Raw genomic sequence first — 14,123 nt, forward strand, 5'->3', positions numbered from 1 at the left:
CCCAAAGTAATTTCGCTCATCTCACTCCTCGTCGCTTTCCGCTGACCAGAACATCTCGTCCTCGGTGCCGCCAAGAGCCTTCGCGATGCCACACTTCTGAACGAACATTCAACCATGGTCGATGGGATCGTGGCCCACGCCTCGCACGCCCATCCCGCGAGCTTCTCCAGAGCCGCACGCTTCAGCCGACCGCTCGTTTTGAACACGTGAGAGCCGCTGCTGCCATTGCTGTTATCAAGCGCGCAAGTGGAACAATTTGACGATTTGTGTGAACGCCGATAGAAAAGTCTAGGCGCATATGTTTCCTGCGTCCGAAAAATCGTTGCTAAAAGCTTTAGCGCCATCTTGACATGGTGATGGCGATGGGTGGGACGAAATTTCCGCTGTTTCGGTTTCAGTTTCGAATCCGATGCTAACGCGCATGTGATTTTTCGGCCTATTTTTCCGGAAAAAGGGGGCGCGTTAGAATCGGGTAATTACGGTACATGGAGCGACGACATGAGCGCGCCGCCGCGCTGCCGCTGGGCTGCTCTAAATTAAAGCCCCTCCGCCACGGCCCTGCCCATAGGAGGGGCTTTACTCTCACTGAACTCCATGCCCAGAATCAACGGTGCTGTTCAGTAAACAGACCCAGTGAAGGAGCTTCCCACTTTGGTTGTACATCATTTAACGATTCTGCGTGGGGCAGGGGTGTTTCTTCTACTGAAATATTCGTTCTCAGTTCTCAAAAACGCTAAAGGCTGAAGAGAGAGAGAGAGAGAGAGAGAGAGAGAGAGAGAGAAAAAAAAAACGGCACCGGGGAGATTCGCACAAACGACTACAAGAACAAGTACCCGGCAGTTTAACCTCTACTTCACCCCGAGAGATGCTGCATATGAGCAAAATAGCCTCTGTTACTGGTTTTTGTCGTATTTGAGACGCCCTCGTAGTGATACCACCTGTTCCTCACTCGCCAATCTTGCAGACAGACCTCATATTGCTGGTACTGCAAGTAATGTAGCCGGATCGCCCTTATTTAACCTGATAAATGCTATCATGTATGCCCATACAGCCGGTCGAAACCGTGTTTTCCCCTCGTCGTTTTTTGCTCTCCCACCTGCTCTCCGGGTGCGTGCCGCACTCATGTCAGGTGCAGTGGCCCTGCTCCCGCGTGCCCCCAAGTGTTCTGTCACCTACTCCTCACTGCACGATGCCACTGCTCCTGTTCTCTCAATGGAATTTCCCATTAGGTTGCATCAATGTATGGCTTGGCTCTTACCGAGATCGATTAAGCATCAGACGACGTTTCATGTCTTGGGTAGTTGCTTCTCACGGTGCAATCGCAAGCTGCATGCCAATTTTGTCGCAATAACTGAGTATTCTTCAATGTGTTGGTCAAGCCAATCCAGGCGACAAAACACGTTGCAACTGACTTTGTTCTTGCGGAGCTGCTGTTGCAAACCACTCTTGGCCTCCCACATGTGGGGAAGCTGCAGGTCAACCTGGCATTGGTTCCCTGCTTCAAATGTATAATTAGTTGCCTGCTCAGCATCTCGGCCCAGTTGATCCGCCTTTGCCTTGATGTTAGTTATTTCTCAGATATGTGGACCAATCACCGAGTGTGAGGAATCCCGCTGCACCACTCAGAGCCCTTGAAATGCATCTCAGTAAATGAGGATAAGCGGGCCTACCAGACCTTCGTTTGATGTTGCCGGGTGGTCGCTGCCGAGATTCTCTTATGTGTTGCGTAAAGTGGTCTTCCTTTACGTGTGTTCTGTAAAAGTGAGGCAAGGCTGCTCACACTGCTGCTCATCACTGCTCACACTACTTCCGGTGCAAGTGGGATGCGTATGGTCAGTGGTAAGGGTGAGGCCTTCTTGTTGGGCATCAAGCCAAAGGTTTTTGCTTTTTAATGGTGTCATGCTTGCAATTCCCACTTAGTGTGATGTGCATTAAAATCACCGACAGTGAGTAATGTGTCGAAATGGAAAATTTCAAGAGTTTTCTAAAAAAGCTTGGTCAATTTGGAGGTGTTGCGAGAAGGGCTCCATACGTTTAGGAGAAACGTGCCGGTCAGCCATGTTTTGCATTTAGTAATTAATTCGATGCAACAATACTCGCATCCCGGCAGGCAAATTTCACTTCTTTTCACAGACGCAGAAGTTTTGACGCCTCCGAACGCTCCAAGTTCTACACCGTGTTTGCCATTTGAAAAGACTTTCCACACTGATGAGTTCTACACTGTTTGTTGATTAGTACACACATACCCTGAAGTCACTGACCAAAGAACTGAAGCGCATGAAAAATTCCTTGCCGGCCTGACCCCTGACCCGACAGGCACAGTCAGCCCTGTGCGGCAGCAGCGGCTCACCATTGTTTGCATTGCTGGATGTAAACAAATCTTTCCTTTGCAGCTACGTCAGCTGACTCCTTAGCCATGATTGGCTATCCGGTTTTGCATTGCCGAGGCGCAACGAGGGGATTCAGTCCTAGAGCGATCTTGTCCTCCCTCGCAAAGCGAGAAAAAGCGATGCCTGGCTCATCACTTGCGACGTCATGCAATGTGCCAAGTCACCAGTGGGAATGTGCCTTTAGACGATTGGTGAGCACTTTGGAACTGTCCGCTGACAGAGGCCAGGCGCACGTGCAGTCGATTTTATGGGGCCCATTCCCCTTCACGCAGCGTCCTCAAAGAACCGGTGATGCAAATGTTGAGACCGGTGATTTCAGCACCAATCTTATCCTCAAATTGCACTAACATGGCTTTGAATGTCGCACGAGGGTTTCCATGATCTGTTCTCCAAAATTTTGAAGCACACCTTCCGTAACGTACTAATCATCCGACCCCGAAGCAAGGGGGGTTTGCCAAAGCCAATTTTCTTATCCCAGTGTTTTAACTGAGTAGAGCCAGATGGAGAATTGTCCATTGCATCTGCGGACCCGATTTCTGAGGACCCCAAGGTCGGTAACCTGCTGTGGCTGGAGTCAACGATGGCCCGAGATGCTGGTCTGACGTTTTGGAAGAGGCGGGGTTGACAGTGGTGTCGACTCCCTTAAGTTCAGTTAGGGCTGCTTTTAGAACTTTTTTTTTCCAACAATAATGGACTCAAGCATGTGATGGATTTTTTTAATTTCTGAGCATGAATCGGAATGTCTGCCGTGAGTGTATTGACTCTGGGGGACCATGTGTCTCTGAGTGTGTTTGCCGTGGGAGACCGTAGCTGCCCAGCTCACCTTGTTGTTTAGGTTGATTCTGTTGGCATGGATATGGCCGCCTGTCCTCGATGGTTTTGGCCCTCAGTGCTCGACAGCCGACGACGCAACGTCCAGCGCACACAATCCCAGCTCCGGGTGGAGTTGTCCTTGGTCGCCGGTCCACAGCTCGCATTCCCTTGGCTTTGCTGCAACCAAGGAAAGGAGCCCAAATGGTCACTCTCCCCAGATGAGGCCCTAAAGAATTTTTTACTGCTCCTTTCTATTGTCCTCGTCCTTCACGGATAGTCACAATCTGCACATAGAGTGTAAATCCCAAAGTGCTAGGACTTGATTTTAATGAAGCCTGTCACGTGCTTAAGCTCCCAATCAGAGGTCAAGAAAAAAACGTTCAATGCATTACTGACCGCTAATCGCTAAAACGCTTCAACAAGGCCGAAGCCACATGTAGCCAAAGCAACAAGCACGAAATGAACATCGTACTGTTAAACTAGGCCGTACAGCCAGTGTCTTCTTGGCAGGAGGCACTTATTCATGTGGCAGCATGTAATGCCTTTCAGCTGCTGCTTGCATCAATCTAGAGTTTTGCTCCCGTGAGTACACCCCATTGTTTTTCTAAACAGCTGCGTAGTTTAATTTGACCCAATGCAAGTGCAGTTACTAATACGCCTGCAGTGCACTGGGGCGGTATTCTCGTAACTGTCCCTTTTGAAAACGTCCCTTTTGAGTCCCTTTCATCGTGACGTACTTCCGGTTAAGCAGTTGGCGTTGGCAGTAGGTTTGTTGCGCTTGCGTTACGTCACATCCGGTTGTTTGCTTTTAGCCAATCAGGGCTCGCCAAAAGGGACACTTTTGAAAGGGACGCAAAAGGGACAAAACTCGAGAATACCGCCCCTGGCCTTGAATGCAGGATCACACATGCTTGGTGCATTGCTACCGTGGTATGCTGCACGTATCAACTCGACTCAACAGTGTGTCACCTGACAACCTCCAAATGCACACCTGAAACACCTCCTTTAGTTTTTTCCAGGGTGCTCATTCTTCACAGTCCATCAACTGTTGGTACAGCCAGAAATACTTTTAGGGGTTGGGGGTGTATGGAGGTATGGGAGAATGGAAGGAGCCTTGCCAAAATGAATGCTAGCACTTGCTTATGTGCAGCATAGTAAAATGTTTGGGGGAGGGGGTTCAAAACCCCTTCGCGCTGTACCTGGAGAATCCTATCGGCCATCTGGGAGGCCATCACTGATGTGTTGCTGGGGCATTCTTGGCTCGTTTCTCTCTCACAAAGGTGAGCACATGGCGGAGTTATTTGTGCACTTGACAGCACCTGAGGATTCACAAGGATTGTCAGCTGCTGATAATGGCTGAGCTGTTGGGTTGACCTTTTTTCTGTGCAGCTTAGCAAAGGGGTCAGCCTCGCGTAGGATGTTTACTAGCACTGATGAGAGGCTGAAAGTTGGGACGTAAAGAGTAGTCAGGCAGTGGATGTTCACACGTATTTAAAGAATTGGCCATCATATGGCTTATGTGAAGACTATGACATGCTTTTCATCACTATCAGAAGTGGGGTAGGTCCAGCCCCTTTAAGGGACCGTGGCACACCATCTTGCATTCGGGACAGACGCAAACACCCACACATCAAAACGTTCGACAAGTACTCCTGTAATGATGCCAGCATTTACGGAGGTGAAGGAAAAAAAATCTAAAATGAAGTTTGCCTTGGAGGTGCAGTGTCCCTTTGGCACTGCACATTTTTATACGTTTCAACACGAAAATGCATAATCAACATAAAAAAAAAGTTGTACAACTGAAACTGAAAAGCAACACAGGCTGCATAAACTTTACCTTCTTAAGAGAAGCAAAAATAGGCCAGAAACATGCATACGCTATGCCAAGTTTTTTCTGCAGCCTTGTGTGCCTAGTGGTGGCTGGATGGCTTTTTGTTGACTTCGCCGGACTGGGGTAGTGGCTGTTGAGAGCCAGTGGTTAATCTCATGCTTCAGACCTGCAAGAGTGAGTAGTAACATGTGAACATGCTGCGATGCACAGTTTTACAACAGTCAGTTCACCAGTGACCACATAAAGTTGAAAACGGCTTGTGCTTGCTTTGTAGAAGGTTTGTACGAACACTTTGACTATGAGGTTTAACACACTGACACTACACAGGCGATGAGGCACACCGTAGTGAGGGACTAAGGTTAATTTTGACCACTTGGGGATGTTTTAACGTGTGCCAAAATCTCGAACATGGGCATTTCTGCTTTTCGCCTCCATTAGAAAAGCGGCAACTGTGGCCAGTTGCCGCTTTTCGAATATGAAGTCTGGACTAGAAGGTATGCAGGCAACGTTTAACAAATATACATATGTGCAGAGGCAAGGATGGTGAAAACAGAGCCTGCAAGCATATGAATAGTCTGCTTGCCGGTTGGGAAGGTTGGTTGCTTAAAAAAAGAATGGTGCATAAAATAACCTGCTAGATACCATGTGTGCCCAAGGCATTGCTTAAAAATCAACTCGCCATTCCATGTAATAAATGCAGCTATGTAGTAAAAGCACAGAGGGGGAGGGAGGAATAACCGGGTGTTTTAAGGTGCACAGTAAAAATAGCGCAGTTAAAAGGAACGAGCCAAAGATGCAACTAGCGTTACTCCGCTTTGTTCACTAATTAAAACGCCCAATTTTTTTTTCATTCCTCAAATTAGGGTACTTCCTGTCTCGTCGGCCGACGAGTGACGATGAAAGCGACCACACCGACCGGTTGCTGGAACTCAAGTGCCTTTATTAAGCGAAGAGAAATAAACCCCCCCAGGTCCCCTATGGCGCGGCGGCGCAGGCGTGGAACACGATAGCTCACGCGTCACACATCCGGCGGGTTTGATCCGCGGAGCTTTCGACCGTCACTCTGTGCTGGTGTTTCGTCTGTGCTTGAATAACTGTCAGACGCAAGGCCATCAGGCATGCCTGCACCGTTGAACGGCACCAAATGCCGACGGTTGCGCTGAATGATGCCTGTCGGTGTTTCCACCACATATGAGCGTGGTCTTCTTGCTGGGCTGAGCACCTTTGCTGCGCATGACATATCCTGCACCCACACATCCTCCCCGTCAGCGAGTGGGCGGAGTTGGTGGGCGGCGTGACGACGGTTGAAGTCTTGACTTTGTTTTGTTCGGTTAGCTTTATCCTTAGCTGCAACTTCGTCGTGTGGTGGCCACTCCGGTTGCAGGGTGTCTGGCATCTTCGGCACTGTCGTTTGCAAGCGTCGGCCCATTAGGAGCTGCGACGGGTTGTATTTGCTTGCTCCTGGCGTGTCGCGGTACACCAGAAGCGACATGTGTGGGTCCTTGGATTTTGTGAAAAGATCCTTCATGGTCCGCACCATGTGTTCTGCCTCGCCGTTTGACTGTGGGTAGCCCGGGCTGCTCGTGATGTGATGAAATCCGTAGGTCTGCGCGAACTCGGCGAACACCCGTGACGAAAATTGCGGGCCGTTGTCGGACACGAACACATCAGGTATTCCATGTCGCGCGAACGTGCTCTTGACAGCCGCAATGACAGCTGTGGAGGTGGTCGACGACAAGCTGATTACTTCCGGAAAACGAGAGTAGTAGTCCACCACGATTATGTAGTGAGTTCCGTCAAGTTCAAACAAGTCGGCGCCTACACGCTGCCATGGCCGATTTGGAGTCGGTGTTGCGATTAGTGGCTCCGAACGCTGAACTCTCGTCTGAGCGCATTTCTCACACGATGTTACGAGCTGCTCAATTTCGCTGTTAAGGGTAGGCCACCATACTGCGTCCCTTGCCCTTGCCTTGCACCGTCCAATGCCCTGGTGGCCTTCGTGGATTTGCTGAAGTACCTCACGGAGCATCAGGCTTGGAATAATGATGCGGCGATCTTTGAGCAAGAAGCCATCGCACACTGTGATGTTGCCTCTTTCGTTCCAGTACTCCCTTAGATGAACTGGAACCTTTGAGACGTTTTCTGGCCATCCTTTCTCACAGAAGCGGAGTAGCCCAGAACAGATGCCGTCTTCCACTTGGTGCTTGCGTAAGGCATCCATGCGGGAGGACATGAGGTTGGCAGCTGCTGTAACGACTTCCCCGATGAATAACTCGATGGAGTCTGTCTGCCATTGACTTCGCTCAGGATCGTGTCCCTGAATAGGAGCCCTTGACAGCGTGTCTGCCGTGGCAATCAGCTTGCCAGGGACATAGAGAACAGTGAACTGATAGCGCATAAGACGGATTCGCAAGCGCTGGATTCTGGGCGGAATCATGTCGAGTTCTGCTGATCCCAGGAGCGTGACTAAAGGACGATGATCCGTTTCGACTTGAAATGCGATGCCCCTCAGAAACTGGTCGAACCTCTTGACAGCCCACGTCACAGCCAAAGCTTCTTTTTCTGTTTGACTGTAGCGGCTTTCAGTGTCTGTTAGGGATCGTGAGGCGCAAGCAACTGCTCGTCGTTCTCCCGATGGTTGATCTTGAAGCAATACGGCTCCGAGACCGTATGAGCTTGCGTCAGCTGACACAACCGTGGGGTACGATGGGTCATATTTAGCCATGCAGACCTCTGAACTGAGCAAGCTTTTGAGCTTGTCGAAAGCAGCTTGCTGGCACGGTCCCCAAAGCCATGAGTTTCTCTTTTGAAGCAATGCCCTGATCGGTGCTGTGATGTCGGAAAGATGAGGAATGAAGCGGCCCACATGGTTCACCATTCCCAGCAGTCTTCGGACACCGCTGACATCCGATGGGGTTGGTAGCTTGGCCAAGGCCTCGACCTTTTCTGGATCGGGACTGATTCCTTGTGCGCTAACCACGACTACAAGAAACTTGACTTGGTTTGCAGAGAACGTGCATTTCTTGCGGTTCAGCTTGATTCCCGCTTCTTCCAAGCGCTATAACACCTGCTTGAGACGTTGGTCATGCTCTTGCTGCGGTGCTCCGAAGACAAGAATGTCGTCAATCATGCTCACAACTCCTTTGAGGCCTTCCAGAATTCTGCTCATCTGTCGCTCCAAATATTCTGGCACTGAGCAGATTCCAAAAGGTAGCCTTTGGAAACAGAATCTTCCCATTGGTGTTATGAACGTAGTGAGTTCTTGACTTTCTTCTGAAAGCTTCACCTGGTGAAAGCTAGCGGTAGCATCGAGCTTAGAGAATACCTTTGCTGATCCGAGGCGTCCCAGGATGTTCTCGACTGAGGGTAGTACGTGACGCTCCCGAAGCACGACTTCGTTGAGTCGGGTGAGGTCAACGCATATTCGGTAGCCTCCTCCTGCTTTTGGAACAGCCACCATACCGGAACACCATGGTGTGGGACGGTCCACCCGTTGGACGACTCCCTGGGATTCGAGCTTGGTGAGCTCCTCTCGAACTGGTTTGTGAAGCGGAATTGGTACTCTTCTCGGCACGCTGAGTGAGAACGGTTTGGCGCCTGGTTGGAGACGTATCACGTATTCGTCTTGCAGCTCGCCCAAGCCATTGTCCACTGTCCACGAACCGTATAACTCCGAGAGCCTGTATCGTAGGGAATCCAAGAAGCGGCGGGTCTTGCGAAGGCACAACATACACTGTTTGCGCTGTAGACCTGCCTTTCCAGCTCAGTTTCGCTTGGAATGTTCCGAGAACGGTGAGGGAGTAATTTCCTGGGCCCGTAAGCTCACCTTCTGGCTTTTGCAGCTGTTTCGGTATGCCTGGAAACGAGTCCGGTACCACTGTCACCTCCGCACCCGAGTCAACCTTGAAGTTAGCGTAGTCCATTGACGGCCACTTTTACGAACTTAGCTCTGGTGATGGCTGCTACGGAGTGCAGTGTGAGAGCTCCCATGTTCTTCTTGCTTTTCTTTTCGCAAACTGCTTCGAAGTGTCCAATCCGATTACACCCTTTGCATTTGGCTTGCCTAGCTGGGCAATCTGCTCGAGGATGCGTTGGTCGACCACAGTATCTGCAGCTCGTGGTAGCGTCGCTTGTGTTGGACTTCGTAACACGCTTGCCGGAGCTCCCTTGAGAATCCGAGCCATGTCGTGGCTTTTGGAAGCGCTTTTGAACTTTGGCCTCGGCCACAACGTGAGCAGGATTCGGCTCTTTTTGGAACACTGCTGCACGGGCTTTCACAGCATCTTCGTTGATGCGAGTCTTGCTTCTTCAAGGGTAAGCTTTTGTGTTCGGCACAGTTTGTCCACAAGGTTAGAGTCCCGGAGACCCACGACGAACCTGTCTCGAACGAGTCGTTCTTCCACTTCCGCTGAGGCGTAGTTGCACTTTTTGACAAGTGTACGCAGCGCAGTGTAGAACTCGTCTACGGTCTCGCCTTCGCCCTGGGTTCGACAGTGGAAGCGGACACTTTCGTAGACCTCGTTGACCGGGTGGATGAAGTGATCGGTGAACTTCTTCTAGCGAGCTCCAGTCTTCACTGGACAATGCTAGAGTGTCGAGAACGCAACAGGCGTCTTGGGAGCCCATGTCGTAAAGAAGCGTTCTGACCTGTACTTCTCCCGGCGCTTGGTAGAGCCCAGATGCATAGCAATAGTCGTCGAACTGGTAGACCCATTCTTTCCAAGAGCTTGGGTTCCCAAAATCGAATTTCGGTGGCGGTTGAAGCCCAGTGCCGCTGAACTGGATAGAAGGATCTCCATCCGCCATAGCGTGTTTTGCAGGCTACGCACCTTAGACTGATTGCTATTAATAATTGATCGATGTATCGCTAACTTTATACCACTTCTGACACCACGTCTCGTCGGCTGACGAGCGACGATGAAAGCGACCACACCGACCGGTTGCTGGAACTCAAGTGCCTTATTAAGCGAAGAGAAATAAACTCCCCCGGTGCCCCCGGTCCCCGATGGCGCGGCGGCGCAGGCGTGGAACACGATAGCTCACGCGTCGCACATCCGGCGGGTCCGGTAACGCGAACCGCCGCCCGAGCGAGCGTGAGAAACGCACCTTCAGCGCGCCGTGAAATGCGCGTCCACTACACTTCCGAAATCTGGGCCCTAGTAATTTTTCTGCGTCAAGACTTGCGCATTGAATCTACACGGCACCAGCGGAACGGGTTGGTCACTGCAACAGCAGATTTTCTCTGGAATTGGAGTCTGAAGAAAATCTCAGTGATGTCAGTGATTGTCAGTGTAAGTGATTGCCGCGATTTAAATAAAAAAACAAGAGCGCGCCTGTTTTTTATCCCTCGTACGAACAACCGACAAGGCATCCAGCGTGCGACCGCGACTGGTGACTGCGAAGCTGATGGTGGCGCATTGCTGCCTGCCTAAGTTTTCATTCCAATTTATCTGAAAACACGTTGGCACACGGGGGCGTGCACGAGTAGGTAGAGCGGTAAAAACGTTAGAGCCCACGTATGCGTGCGACTGCGTCGCGATAAGTCACGCGTATGCTCGCGGAAAAGCGATCGCCCGCAGGCATATGCAGAAAATGTTGCCGTACGGAAGCCAAACTCGAGGGATTTGTTCAAAGGGCGCTTGCGATCCGTCAGCGCTCGGGTTACAGCACGGCTCGGAAAGCGGCCTCGCATTCGCTACCATCGCTAAATCGGCGTACGCGTGAAACAGCTCTCCAAAGAAATTATTCGGTTTTTGTAATCAACCATGTATTAGAGGGACCTTACCAGACAAAGTCGTGGATACGGTGCGGGTGCACTTGCGTCGGCATCCACGGCGGCAGCCAACTGCAGTGTCGGACTTTTGCGCGCCGTTCCGGCCGTTCGCTGCCGCGGTTTCATCCTCCGGTGATGCGAAGTTATCGATGGCAGGTAGAGCGCCACCACGTAATGTGAATGCGATCAATAATATATCTCTTGACGCCACTACCGATAATTGGATTGAAACGCGGCAGACGACAAACGGGACACCGGTGTTTTTTTTTTTTTTTTCTCGAGATGTGGGCGCACAGCGCATGCGCTAGCACAGTGGCCACAGACATGGCGGCTTTCAGTGTGGCCAAGCGAAGAAAATCGCCCGCTAAACTTTTGAATGAATACGGTCTATAGCAACGAAACGGCGCATCAAGACTACCACAAACTCTGGAATGGATTATGGCAAGGAAAGATGAATCGGCGCCTATCCTACACATTCGAAATGCCCAGGACGTTGACCGGATCACGTAAAAAGTGGTAACGCCTTCGATGCCGGGTGCTCTCGGTGATGGCAATCTCTCCTAACGATGTTAGTAACTTAGTCACTTCTGAGAAAAACTTAAATTTGGCCTGCTTCCACTTAAACATTCAATCCGCAAGGAACAAAGATGATGAGCTAAGTATTTTCTTGAATGAATTGGCTTTTGAATTCGATGTCATAATGCTGCCACAGAGATGGTACACAAATTATTTTGAAGTATACAAGCGCGATGGCTATGAAACGTTTTTCTTAAACCGATCCAATAAGCGAGGTGGGGTGGTGTCGCTATCTTGATGAAAAATAACCTATGCTGTGACATTATACCTCAGTTTTCTTTTAAGTGCGAATGCACTTCTTAAGCGAGCCTGAATCGTCCGCCGCCGTAGTCCGCATAGCAACAGCTGCGGGTGCGCGCGCTCCTCGTCTTCCTTGGCAACGGGGGGAGATGGGCGCGCGCTGCCTGGCCGCTGACATGGCACATACCCACGTGGGGGATTGGCCAGGAATCGGGCGTGAGAAGGGCTAATGCACCCGCTTAAAGGAGTACTGACACGAAATTTCAAAGCTGAGATCCGCTCTAGCAATCAAGTACAACGACAACACAAATAGGTGTCTGTGAATAAATGCATCTTTCTTTCTTTGTAGTTGTGTGTGTGTGTGTGATCTCTCTTTCGCGAACATTACCGAACCGCGCAAATTCAACTCGCGCATTCGCACTTTCACATTCTTCCCCTCGGGGAAATGCGGGTAATTTTTCTTATCCGATGACAGAATGTTTAACAGAAAAAACCCAAAACCACGACTTTGCTGTTATGCACAGACCACCTCATTCCAGCATAAGTGCTTTCTTTAGCCACATTGTTAAGTTTTTAGGTTACGTAAATTACAACCAATTGAAATTAATCCTAGGAGGGGATTTCAACATTTACATTTCGAAGCCATTCACCACGCAAATTCGGCTTCTATAAGCGATAAGTTCAAATTGCCACGCGATTGCAACAACCACAGCGACCTGTGTCACTGCGCACACTGCAACCCTTATTGATTTCTTTATATCTAACATTATTGGGAGCAACACGCTATCAGGAGCACTATGCTGCGACATCAGCTACCACTTTCCCATTTACATGCTTGTCAGAAGTACGCTTAAGCGAAAATCTAAAACAGTCTTTCCGATAAAAACCCAGCGTGTTACACCATCTGCCTTAGACGATTTTCAGTGCTCAATTTCCAACTGCACATGGGAAAGTGTATTTTCCGCTAAAACGGCAAATGGGGCCTACGAGGAATTCGTGGTCATTTTTAGGCGCATTTACAAACACCATTTCAAAGAAACATGTATAAAGCGCTTGAGCAAAACCCGTAAAAAATTGATAAATAGTGACTGCTTGGAAATAACAAAAGGAAGAAGAAACTTTTCAAAAAATTTTTTTAAACGAAGTCGATCTTGCTAAATTTAAACAATGTAGAAACAAAGTTATTGATATTTTAAAACGTGAAAGAAATGCGTTCTTGCTGCAGCATTTTCAGGCGGAACACTGCGATGGCAGAATGCACGTTTGGAAAAAGCTACCCACTCTGCTTATTCGGGGACAAACCTCGCCTTTTGTTACGGAACTGAATATAAATGGTCGCTGTATCCGCGAGAATGAATTGGCCGAACATTTCAGCACATTTTTAAAGGATGTCGTTAAAGGGAAACCTCGAAATGAGAATCATTTTTGTTCAGCTATCAGCCCAAACAATCATAGCATATTTCTAGACCCGACGAATGAAAGCGAAATATGGACAATTTACTCTTTCTTTAAGAACAGTCGAGCTCGTGACATCCACAACATTCAAATCACGCCAATAAAATATGTCGTAAAAGTCATAGCGCCCGTGCTTGCTTACGTGTATAAACGTTCCCTCTCTACCAGCCAATTTCCAAAATGTATGCAAAAGTCTCAAGTTATCTTGTTCAAAGGTGGGGATAAGGATGACATGTCAAACTATAGACCAATTTCGATTCTCCCGGTTTTCTCAAAGGGCCTAGAAAAGATTATGCACAATAGGATAGAAAATTTTTCCCGTAGGCACAAATTATTATGTTCATCCCAGTATGGCTTTCTTAAGGGCAAGTCGACTAAAACTGCTCTGCTCGCCCAGAAAGAAATCATACTGAAAGCCTTTCAAAACAAGAACACATGCGTCGGAGTATTGATTGACTTTTAAAAGGCTTTCGATCGTATCAATCATCAAACACTTATCGAAAATTGGAATTATATGGCGGTCGCGGCTAGCCACTACAGCTAATAAACTCAAATTTAGAGCACCGCCATCATAGTGCTACAATAGAAAATTACTTTTCGTCATTTAAGAAACTTACAACAGGCGTGCCCCAAAGCAGCCGATTAGGTCCATTATTATTTTTCTTCTATATTGATGACATTGTTACAATTGATAAAAATCCCAAATATATCATATACGCAGATGATACAAGTTTATTTTTTCGAGGCAAGGACGTACGACTGCTACAGCCAGTCATCAACAAAGCACTTCAGTCGTTGCAAACAAGGAGTGAAGCAAATTCGCTACTTATAAATTCACGTAAAATCAGAGCCATCATTTTTCATCCAAATGGGCATGTCTGCCCCCGATATATATCACCTAACATTGGCGACTCGAATATTGAAATTGTTGACACGATAAAAAGATTAGGCGTTTCTTCCACAAAAATATGTCTTGGGACACGCACGTTAATTATAACCTCAGTGTCAAAGTGCGTTGGCACTCTTGCTAAATGTCGGTATTTCC

At 48.9% G+C, this 14,123-nt stretch overlaps 1 long non-coding RNA gene across 1 annotated transcript; it reads right to left on the reverse strand.

The window, feature by feature from the left end:
• Positions 1-11,093, reverse strand: LOC144152854 (uncharacterized). The gene is made up of 3 exons (XR_013319242.1): positions 10,820-11,093; positions 5,081-5,200; positions 1-3,380 (listed from the first exon to the last, which is right to left on the reverse strand). It is a non-coding gene; the product is annotated as an uncharacterized LOC144152854 (long non-coding RNA).
• Between the last annotated feature and the right edge of the window lie 3,030 nt (positions 11,094-14,123).

This window comes from Haemaphysalis longicornis, unplaced genomic scaffold, assembly GCF_048455015.1.
Source record: "Haemaphysalis longicornis isolate Haplotype H1 unplaced genomic scaffold, Haemaphysalis longicornis Haplotype H1 scaffold_9, whole genome shotgun sequence".
NCBI lineage: Eukaryota > Metazoa > Arthropoda > Arachnida > Ixodida > Ixodidae > Haemaphysalis > Haemaphysalis longicornis.